This window comes from Pseudophryne corroboree, chromosome 3 (assembly GCF_028390025.1).
Source record: "Pseudophryne corroboree isolate aPseCor3 chromosome 3, aPseCor3.hap2, whole genome shotgun sequence".
NCBI lineage: Eukaryota > Metazoa > Chordata > Amphibia > Anura > Myobatrachidae > Pseudophryne > Pseudophryne corroboree.
In genome coordinates, this window is record NC_086446.1 from 946,929 (window position 1) to 957,882 (window position 10,954).

At 44.0% G+C, this 10,954-nt stretch overlaps 1 pseudogene; it reads right to left on the minus strand.

The window, feature by feature from the left end:
• Window positions 1-4,417: 4,417 nt before the first annotated feature.
• On the minus strand, window positions 4,418-4,536 carry LOC134898421 (5S ribosomal RNA; annotated as a pseudogene).
• Window positions 4,537-10,954: the final 6,418 nt, after the last annotated feature.

The following is a 10,954-nucleotide window of genomic DNA, read 5'->3' on the forward strand; positions in this document are numbered from 1 at the left end:
GCAGCCTCGGGCTTCACCCCTGGCCCTTGGGTGGCTGGGGGGGGGACCCCTTGATTGAAGGGGTCCCCACTCCCCCAGGGTACCCCGGCCAGGGGTGACTAGTTGGATTTTTGATGCCACGGCCGCAGGGCACTATATAAAAGTGACCCCCGGCTGTGGCATTATCTGTCCAGCTAGTGGAGCCCGGTGCTGGTTTTAAAAATACGGGGGACCCCTACTCTTTTTGTCCCCCATATTTTTGGAACCAGGACCAGGCGCAGAGCCGGATGCTGGTTGCTTAAATATGGGGGAACCCCTGTCATTTTTCCCCCCATATTTCTGCAACCAGGATCGGCTCAAAGAGCCCGAGGCTGGTTATGCTTAGGAGGGGGGACCCCACGCATTTTTTTGTGTGAAAATAAGCACTTTCCCACCCCTTCCCACTGATAGACATGCACGGATCTCATGGATCCCTGCATGCCTATGCAATCACGGCTCAAAAAAGCAGGTCTGCTTTTTTTTAGCACTTTTTTGCGATTTGTAATTTTTCACGGCAGTGTTTTCCTCTTTGGAGATTTGCACTTTTTAGTAAATGACCGAGTTCTACTAATTTGCTGGTGTATTTTGACCGATGGTGTATTCATTCGTATTTTTTTACAACTACTTCCAAAAAAATACGAATGCCCTCATCTCTGCCGTGATTTGAGTTTAGTAAATTACCGAGATGACACTTTGAAGAAAAAACGGCATCTCGGTCAAAATCGGGACCTTAGTAAATTTACCCCTATCAGTGTAGATGAAAACACATAAAGGGATCTTTCAACTGAAATCAGCTAGGGATGGTTTTTCAATAAGGATGTGCGTACCCCACTCACAATGATTTAAGCTGTTACACTCACATCAAGGTTTCTTTATACCAGAGACAGGAAAAAGAACCAAATACCAGATTCCAAGTCCATAGAAATGGGGGTTACAGTTTAATAAAAATTTGCAAAAAGTAAAAAAAAATCCATAGAAAAGTTAAAAAAACATAGAGTACATGTACTCGGCTAGGTGGTTGGTGAGTGGGCAGTCCGGAACGCCTGACACCCCCTTTTTCCATCTTTTTACACCTGTGGTAATTTTTTGTGCTGAGTACATGTTCTCTATGTTTTTTAACTTTTCTATGGAGACATTTTCTTCAGTTTTGTTTTAAACTTTGTTATTTTAAGTATACTGTCTGGGCAACAGTATACCTGCACCGTGGGAGTTAGGGGGGCGGTTACCGGCCTATGTAAGGTGTCAGAGCCACTTCCCCTCTGCACAGCCACCGAGGTTGTTGTTCCATGGGGCACTGCACCTTGGCTGTCACAACCGCAGCACGCCGCACACCCCTAATGCTGCCTGGAGGCAAGAAGAGTGGTGAGTAAAAAACCAGGGGCCCCGGTTCTTGGTGCAGTGCAACACGGTGGTGGACAGGACTCTCCACGGGAATACCCGCTTCAGCCCCCCTGCGCAGAACTGGCAGCGATTGTAGCAACTAGCTAATCTGTGAGGTTTGCGCACTGTGGGAGACTTGGCCAGTATAAACATTGTCAGCAGCTCCGGCACCATTATAGGGGGGCGGAGCTTGTTCAGAGCGGTACCAGTGATATTTTGGTGCCTTTCTCTACATAAGCAACAGCTTCAAGGACACACAGCTCCTTCAGAGATCCGGGAGACACTGGAAACTGGTGTACTAGCAGAGTGAGAGATGCTATTGCACACAATATAGTGTCTTTAAAAAGACACACAATCTGGATTACTGGTATATAGATATATTTCAGCTTGCAGTTGTTACTACAAGCGGAGGTGTGCGGTTCTCCTCTCACTCTGAGTCTCCATCGCACACGCAGTGAGGCAGACTGGTTATACTTGTCTGTGAGTTTGTGAGTGTTGTTCTCTGTCAATATGGTTAAACATGCTGTATGCAAAGCATGTAATAAAAGATTCTGCCCTTCTACCACTGGGTCCCTATTGTGTGAACACTGCAGTCAGTGTTCTCAGGTCAGTGTGGAGACTAGGGGGAGGGTCAGGAGCCTTCTTGGCTCGTGCCATTAAGACTATGATGGCTGACATGTCATCCCAGCTTGAGGCTAATAAGCAAACAACACTACAACTGCAACAGGCTGTTGCAGAGCTTGCAGCAAAGGCTGATGACAGATATCCTTCCCTCCATAGTTCAGGGCCACTTAAGCGTGGGCTGCCTGCTTTTCTAGCAGATGAGGATTTTCTAGAAGAGGGGGAGGAATTGGAACCAGATATAGAAGATTCCACTCCTGCAAAGGGTATTGAACCCCTCATTCTTGCTATCTTGGATGTACTAAAATTCCCTTTAGAAGAGGCTGCTTCAACGCATCACCTTCCCAGATTCTCCAGAGTTAGATGAGGTTTTTACACAAGCCTGGAAAAATCCGGATAAAAGAGTTCAGGTTACTAGAAAGATTTTACGTTCTTTCCCATTCACACCAGAGGGTAGAAAATATTGGGAAGAACCCTCAGCTGTTGATGTTTCTGTCTCCTCTCTAAGAAGGCGGTGTTACCGGCCCCATGGTCTTTTCAGCTCAAGGACCCTGGGGATAGGAAAATAGAAACTACGCTACAATCTATTTATACAGCGGCTGGCGTATCACAAAGACCGGTGATAGCGGGTTGCTGGATGTCACATGCCATTCACACCTGGGCTACTCAGATTCAAGAGGGCCTTGCGGGGGACATGCCCCTGGTCACTATGGTGACCCTAATACAACACAATCAGGATACTGCACGTATACTGTGTGACTCGCTCAAGGAAATAGGTTCTATTAATGCCAGAACTGCTACTAGTGCTCATGCTAGGCTGTTTTAACAGGGCGCCATGCCCTGCCCGATTTTTTAAAGGCAAAATCCGCTCTGCCCCTTTTGCGGTGCCCTGCTAGAACAGCCGCCTGCTTCCTGCTCTCCCAGTGTGTAAAGATGCACATGGCATCCATTCACGCTATGGGAGAGAGCTTGGGGAAGCCCAGCACATCTGTCGGTGCTGGCACGCCCCCAACAGTGACATTGTCGGCAACAGACGCCCCCCTATAGTAATGTCTGTGGGCCGCACCGCCCACTAAAAAGGATGTTTGCATGGCCACGCCCCCTAATTTACATGGCCACATGCAGATATGAACCCGGAGTCCGTCACTCTGCCCTATTTCATTTCTAGTAGGAACATTATACTACCATGGCAGTGTCAGCACGCAGAGCCTTGTGGTTGCATCAGTAGATTGCCAATGCAGATTCCAAGCTCAGTGTGGAGAGTCTCCCCTTTTCAGGGGAATGTCTTTTTGGGGTTGAGTTAGATACATGGATTTCTAAGGTCACTGCAGGCAAATCGACGTTTCTCTCCTCTGAGGCCCCTCCGGCTAGGTGCACCTACCAGGGGCCGTCTACTCATTCCTTTCAGGTCAAGAGCCAGAGGTGCCTCCAATGCGGCACGAGACACCAGTGGTAAGACTAGAAAAACAGCTGCTACAGCTATTTCCTAGGACCCAAACACCAGTGCAGCTTACACAAAACCTTCAGCACCCTCCACCCTGGGGGGATCTCGAGGTGGGAGCTCATGTACGTCACTTCAGCCACATCTGGGCAGACTCTTGCCAGGATACCTGGGTAAAGGAACTCATTTCCCAGGGTTACAAGCTGGAGTTTGAGAGCGCTCCTCCCCAACAATTTTTCAAATCAGGCTTACCAGTTTTGGAGCATCTACGAACAAAGGTGTGACTCCGCACCAGTCCTAAAAATTCAGGTGATAATTTATGGAACCAGAATTATATTGATATATAGGTGTACTTCCTATTATTTATACCTGGTGGTGCACACAGAGTCAGGGAGAAACTAGAGAAAAAACAACTTTGCAGAAGACTCTTGTGTGGGTGCACTCTTGTTTTTGTTATATGACTAATAATTAAAACATAACTTTTATTAAATCACTTTAAAATGAATCCTCACTCTCGTACTCCACCATATAGAATTATACTTATACCAACAAATGTACTTGTATAATTAGAAATGAATAAGAAGCCCAAATTGGGTTATTATCCCCCCAAAAAATTGGAAATGTTCTGGTTAGTCTATCACTAAAAGACTTGTAGGGTGATGTAGACACTATGGCTCTACATCCAATTCCTAACCAACCAGCACAAGTGAAGCTTGTTTTAATGAGACCTCAATGGGTCATGATTGACCGAACCATTTTTATCAGGAGTATGTATCCTAACAAACATATATGCACATGAGGGGGTGCCTACTAGATTCCCCCGTAGTTTGGAGATAATAGGTTTAACTGATTTTTAATTTAGGTATCTAGAAGGAGAAAGAAGACAGAGGAGAAAATGGAAAAAAGGAAAAAGAAAAGTGGTGATCCTGCTGTTGGCATCTGGTCGGAATGGATCATTAATTACAACACCGGGTATTCTCTGGGGGTCCCCCTCACAGATACTGACCCAGCCCACCACCGTTTTGCTTCCAAGATCGGACGAGATCGGGCTCTGTCGGTGGGGTATGGTAGTAACTATTAGACGCAGTTGGTCGACTCGCCAATGAGAGTGCACCTATTTAAAGAATTAGGAAGAGAGGCAAACTGTGGATCTGCTGTCTACGTTAGACGCAGGATTTAACCTGTGAATCATAGATGAGAGTCCGCTGATATAAGAAAAATTAAAAGTAAAGGCAAAAGATAAGCATTTGCTGTAGAAAATATATTGTAATGACAATACGGACCAGACCAACATGTGCTGACTGTACCTATGCCAGATTTACCCGAAATATCCCTACCTATGAGCAGAGTCTATTGTATCCCTGGGCAGGTAAAGGAATACAGAAAAAATGGTATGATGAAATCAAGTCTGGCATCGTTCTAAATTGTTGAGTAGGTACTGTCAATTCATTTGATAATTTAGACACACATTATAAAGAGTCCCTACTGTGAACGGCTATGACATGTGCCACATTTGCACCAATTATTCCCATTTGAAAAGTATCATCAGAATTACAATCGCAAGCGTAGGGATGTCATACTAGGGAAGCCAGCCAATCGGAAGGGGTGTGCCTAAACAAACAAAGTTGTTACCTGCTCCCAGTTGTCTATAGGACAATAGGAAATGTAAAGAGAAATGCAGATATGCAAAGAAAGATACAACTTTTATATCAGGTCTGTAACAAGCAAAAGTAACACTGTGTCAATCGGATAAATCAGAATGGGTTTTAGTGCTACTAATTGATTCCAGAAAGTTTGAAAAAAATGTGCGCAAGGAAAAAAAAATTGTTTAGAAATTATATAAAGAGATACAAAAAAATACCAGTCCCTGCCCAGGTCCCTGGGTCAGTCTAGAGTTAGGAGGCTCTGCATCATACTCCTGATGTCCTTAGTCAAGAGAGGAAATCCTCAGAAGGTGAAAGCTCTACAGGGGGAAACCGTGGTAGGATGTTTAGATGTGATTTTTTAGGGAGAGGCCAAAAACATTTACGAATACACACAGACGCAGATGGGGAAAAACAAGGCGGAGCTCGGGGAGGAAGAAGGAAGAGGGAATCTTTGGATTGGCGAGAAGAACCGAGAGAAAGGAGGAGGTACAAATAATCAGTTCCAGAGTATCTGGAAGTGAGAAAATAGATAACCTAAAAATTATAAACTTAACAGATAAAGAATTAACGAATGACCAATTATCTGTTCTAAGTAAAGGATTATCTTTCTCACCGACACAAACCATGGACAGATTTGAATGTGAAAAAGACTTGCAACTATTCATTAGAAAAATTATACTCAAAAAATTCTTCATAAACCAAGAACATAAAAAGGATAATGACTTGAGGAATATTGAAGAAATGGAGGATACTATGGCCTTACAAATCCTAGAAGAACTATCTAATGAATCGTCTGCAGTTGAAACACTCACTGATAACACTAAAAGTAAATCAATGTTAAGAGCCAAATCCAAATTCTTCCCTGATATCAGCTTATGCCCCCAAGCAGAGGTGTTCCAAAAACTAGTCCCCAAAGACTTAGACCATTTATTTCGCTATAAGAGATGCCATACTGATAATTTGACTACATCAGAACGAATAGCCTTAGATGAGTGATAAAGCTAAATATTTATCTTACTTAAAACCCTTTAAGAGGTCAAAGAACACAGTACGCTATTGGCGTATGGAATACCGTAAGGGTACGCACGTTGCGTAACAATTGCTTAGCCGTAGTCGAGACGCTCAAGCGTCTCGTTCGCTCACGGCCAAGAGATCAAAGGCAGACACGTTATTGGCTGCCGACTAATGTAGTGATTCGCTATTAGCGTAGCGGACGCTCGGGACCACGAGGAGATCACCAGCGGCGCAGACGCTCACAATGTTAAACCTTTATAACTATACCATAAAACAATGTGTTATGCAGTAAACCTTGGTGTAGTGATAGGGTGTAAATGTAACACAGTGTAACCTTATTAACTTAAAAGCTGTTCGAGCGTCTCCGACGCTCTGAGAATACTTATAAATATAAGAAATACACAGATACCGGTCTTAGGTTCTAACACCTTATATGAACGTTCTATTTGTAAAAGAATAATACAATATAAGTCATACACTACCAATATAACATGCCCCACACACAATACAATACAATGGTCCCTACAATCTCATTGTTCATTGGACACAGGAATTCGTCTTCGCATTATAACAAAAGGTCATAGGTTGATTCATACAGGTGGGCTGTGACTATTTCCAACTGCTCAGGTGGGTGGGAAACTAGGTTTCCCGCCGCATGGATAAGTGAGTGCAAATAATAGTAAAAGTACATAAACTTCTTATGTCCATAACTATTCGCACGAGCGATTAATCCGCTTCAAACCAACACCGGAATATTGCTAATTAAATACTCTTCCGATGGATACTAAACACCACTGTATAACCCTTGTCTGACCCTTCGTATCAAACAAAGAGGGATCTCTTTGTCTATGAACATGCTATATTAACTAAACTTTCAGATTCTATCAAAGGGACCATAATCTACAAAATACATTATATGGTGAAAATATGTAACGATTGAGTCGCACGCTAGGCGCACATAAACTCTACCGTAAATGCGCATACCGTGTGCCTGCGGGTGCACGTAACAGCGGGTATGCGTACGCACGGGAGAGCGCATGCATGCGCAGCGCGGACATGTATGAGGTGCAAAGATGGCAGTGTGCATCATGATATTTTTCTGACTTTGACAGTCCACCTTTTGGCAGTCACCAATAACTGCCACTTCCTAAAACATTTCAAAAAGAGAAAAATATATGTCATGTGTAAATACATTTCCATGGTCGGGTAGGGGAGGAGAGAAGAAGGTGTGAAAAGGGTATGACCTAGTGAGATAACAGAAGCATGTGTGTATGAATCCATGTTTGGGGGGTCATGTATCATCGTGCCGTACGTGTTTTAAATCAAGCTTCGAGGTATTGCGAAGTATACATTTGAATTCCTTCTTATCCCGTATTAAGGGCCTGTGGATGGGCTGTCAAACTTTACCGAGCTCTTTTCGGCTTTTAGTTGCAACAAAATGGGGGAGCACATTTTAGTTGATGATACATGAATGGGGGGGATATGTGATTGCTGATATCTGTGCCTATATTCCCTATCGACTATGTGTGTCATTACCTGAAGGTTGTAGAGGTGAAGATAAGAAACAATTATGGTAAATGCAGTGGTATTCTATGTCAGGTTAATGAACATTTGTCGGTTGAAGTCTTGTCTGGTGTCTGTTGAATGCAGTCTTCTTTGGGCTTTTGCCAAAAAGTGCAAGCAAAAAGCTTTGTCAATGTCCATAGACTTACAAAAGTGTTGGGCTAGCTTAAATTTCTAGGGAAACTGGGGGTCTATGGCATAGTTCATCAATTATCTGTGTACAAGGTTGTCAAAACTTCTTCTTTAATCCATCTGTTGTCTGTATACAGGATCGTCAAATTCCTCGTCCAAGTGGGTCTTTTTACCTTGGAGAAAAACAAAGGAGAGACGGGTGAAAGAAACGGACCGTAGAATCACATTTTCATCACATCATTGTCTCTATCGTTGGGTCATAAATCAAATCCATTGGAATTACAATTTCCTCACTCCTTAGACTCATTACCCTGGTACTACGTTTGCACTTCATTAAAGCCTGACCGCATCTAAATATCAAGCCAATCGATATGACAACACCTAAGATACATCGAAGAAACTTCCCTACATCCATTATGACTCCTTGAGCCCATGGGAGGGATCTGCATAAGGATGACAGCTGGATTTGGCACTACGGGGAACTGACTCTCAACTATTTTGTTAATCCCCCTTAGATCCTGCACTAGCCTGTAACCCCTCCCCCCACTCTTTTTCACAGGGAAGATGGGACTATTGGCAGTGCTGGATGTTCTTACCAGAATGCCCTGCTCTATTACGGGATACACTCCTAACTCCACCTCTGGCTTCAGAGGGTATTGTGGGATTTTTGGAGCTATCCTACCATCTTTTACTTGCACAACTACCGGAGCTACGTTTGCCATTAATCCAGTGTCTTGTCCATCTTTAGTCCAAAGTGACTCTGGTATTTGGGATGTCATTTCTTCTACCTGGGATGGAGTCCTATTTGTCATAACGGTATGTGTCATTAATTTTGATGGGGAGTCTAGCATGTCTCGTACTTCCTGAGCGTTATTCTCAGGTATGTCTAAGAATACCCCTTCAGGAGTACAATAAATGACGCACCCCATTTTACACAATAAATCTCTTCCCAGGAGATTAGTCGGTGCCGATGCAGCCAGCAGAAAGGAATGCTTGGTATGCAAAGGCCCTACTGTAACCTCGGCTGGTTTGCTAACAGGGTAGTGCTGGACTACTCCCGTTACTCCCATGGCTGGTATTGTCTTACCAGTGGTTCTCATGCCCACTGTCGAATTTATCACTGATTTGGCCGCCCCCGTATCTACAAGAAAGTTTAATGATTTACCAGCTACATCAATTGTAATTTCGGGTTCACTTCCAAGACTTGCAATCAATTTTACTGGCTGCAGATTACAGGTGTGGCCACACCCCTATTGGGTATGGTGACCTCCCTGAATCCCGCTGGCAGCAACTACTTGAGAAGGGGTTATATGGGAACTGCCTGAAGCTTGCCAGTCTCCTTTTGGGGGATATCTTTTTGTTTCCCCTGTATGTGGCTCATAACTCCGTCTCTGCGGACCCTGATCCCAATTTCGTGTGTCATGTCGTGGTCTAGGGGGTTGGTATGATTTTTGTGAATTTTTCACTCTACAGTCTCGTGCCATGTGTCCCTGTCTATGACAAAAATAACAAGTTACCACATTTGACTTACCCACAAGGGTCAGAGGTTTATACAAAGGTTGCCTTGTGGTCAAAGCCTGTATACTTACGGCCATTAACTTATCACTTTGTGACTCCCTGTGTCTGGTGATATTTCGATCGTGATCAATAGCAGCCTCTCTCAAAGTAGCCACCGACAGACCTCGCCAACATGGTTGCGTGGTCTGTACCCTTGCTTTCAACACCTCTTTTAAACCATCCATTAACACAGATACTGCTACTTCTCTATGATTTGCATTGGTCTTAATGTCCTCTATGCCAGTGTATTTAGCCATTTCTAGTAGTGCCCGATGAAAATATTCAGCAGCTGTTTCTGACTCTTTTTGTTTAATGGAGAAAATTCTATTCCATTTGACTACAGCTGGAAAATACTCCTTTAACTGTAAATTTATCCTCTTTACATTGTCTGAGTTGTACACATCCGTAAGGGGTACATCTCTATCTAATTTACAGTCAGGTAAAAACCTTTCTGGGTCGACATTGGAGGGTAAACATGCCCTCAGCAATATCTGCCAGTCTTTGTTATTGGGCTCTACAGTGTTCCCTTGGTCTCTGATGTATTTCTGGCTAGCAACTAGATCTTTCCTAGGATCAGGGAATTCAGACACTATTGCTCTTAATTCCATTCGGGTAAACGGGCAGTGCATGGCAATGTTTCTGATAGGAGTGACTCCTGTAGTGTCCGTTTTCCCATTTGGCACTGCTATTACCCTAACAGGAGCAAGTTTAATACTGTCATTCTGAGTAGATTCTACAGCCTGTGGTGCAATGGTTTCAGCATAGTGTAAGGTGCCGTACTTACCCGTTGATACAACCTCACCTGTCCCTCCGCTAGGGGCCTTTGATACTAATCTTAGGGGTTGGGCCGTGCCTACTGTTGTTTCTGATATGGTGGCTGCTAGAGAGAGCGCCGATATTGTTGTCGATTCGTCCTCTTGATCACACTCCTGGGGAAAGTTTAAAACAGGGTACAACTTGCACGGGTTAATATTTGCATTAGTTAACTTATTAACATTATACTTAACATTTATACAGTTGCTAAGTGCCTGTTTATTGCACCCTAGTGCGTCATTCTCCGCAACCAATTTCTCTCCTGATATATATGGTGGCGGTGGTGCCGTGGCTATCAGTTTCCTGATAGGGTTAGATCCCGCCGCCTGAGCCAATCCTCTCTGTATTTCACCCTCCTGTTGCCATAACTGCAAATAATCATAATGTTTGATCCGTCTCTTTGCTGACTTAATGAGACATATCCTCCTCCTTAGATTTAGTACACATCTGGGCTAAAGCTGCCTACTCTTGGGAACTTCTCCCCGTCATGTACAGTCATTCTTTCCCATTCATCACATAAAACTTCTGTGTGTGAACCGTATTTTTCACACATTACATACCTTGCCGACCCGATTGGTCGGTTTACTAAATCAACCCGAACCGAGGTTGATCGCCCCCTACCTGAACAACTGGCCCCCATAACTTGCAGGTGTTGCTTGCACTACCTCTGACCTTTATATCAGGGTCTTCAGCGAACCCTTACAAAAACCAAAATGTTCAAGATAGGCTGACGGTGAAGTTTACCGAGTACCCCACTCACTCGCCCACG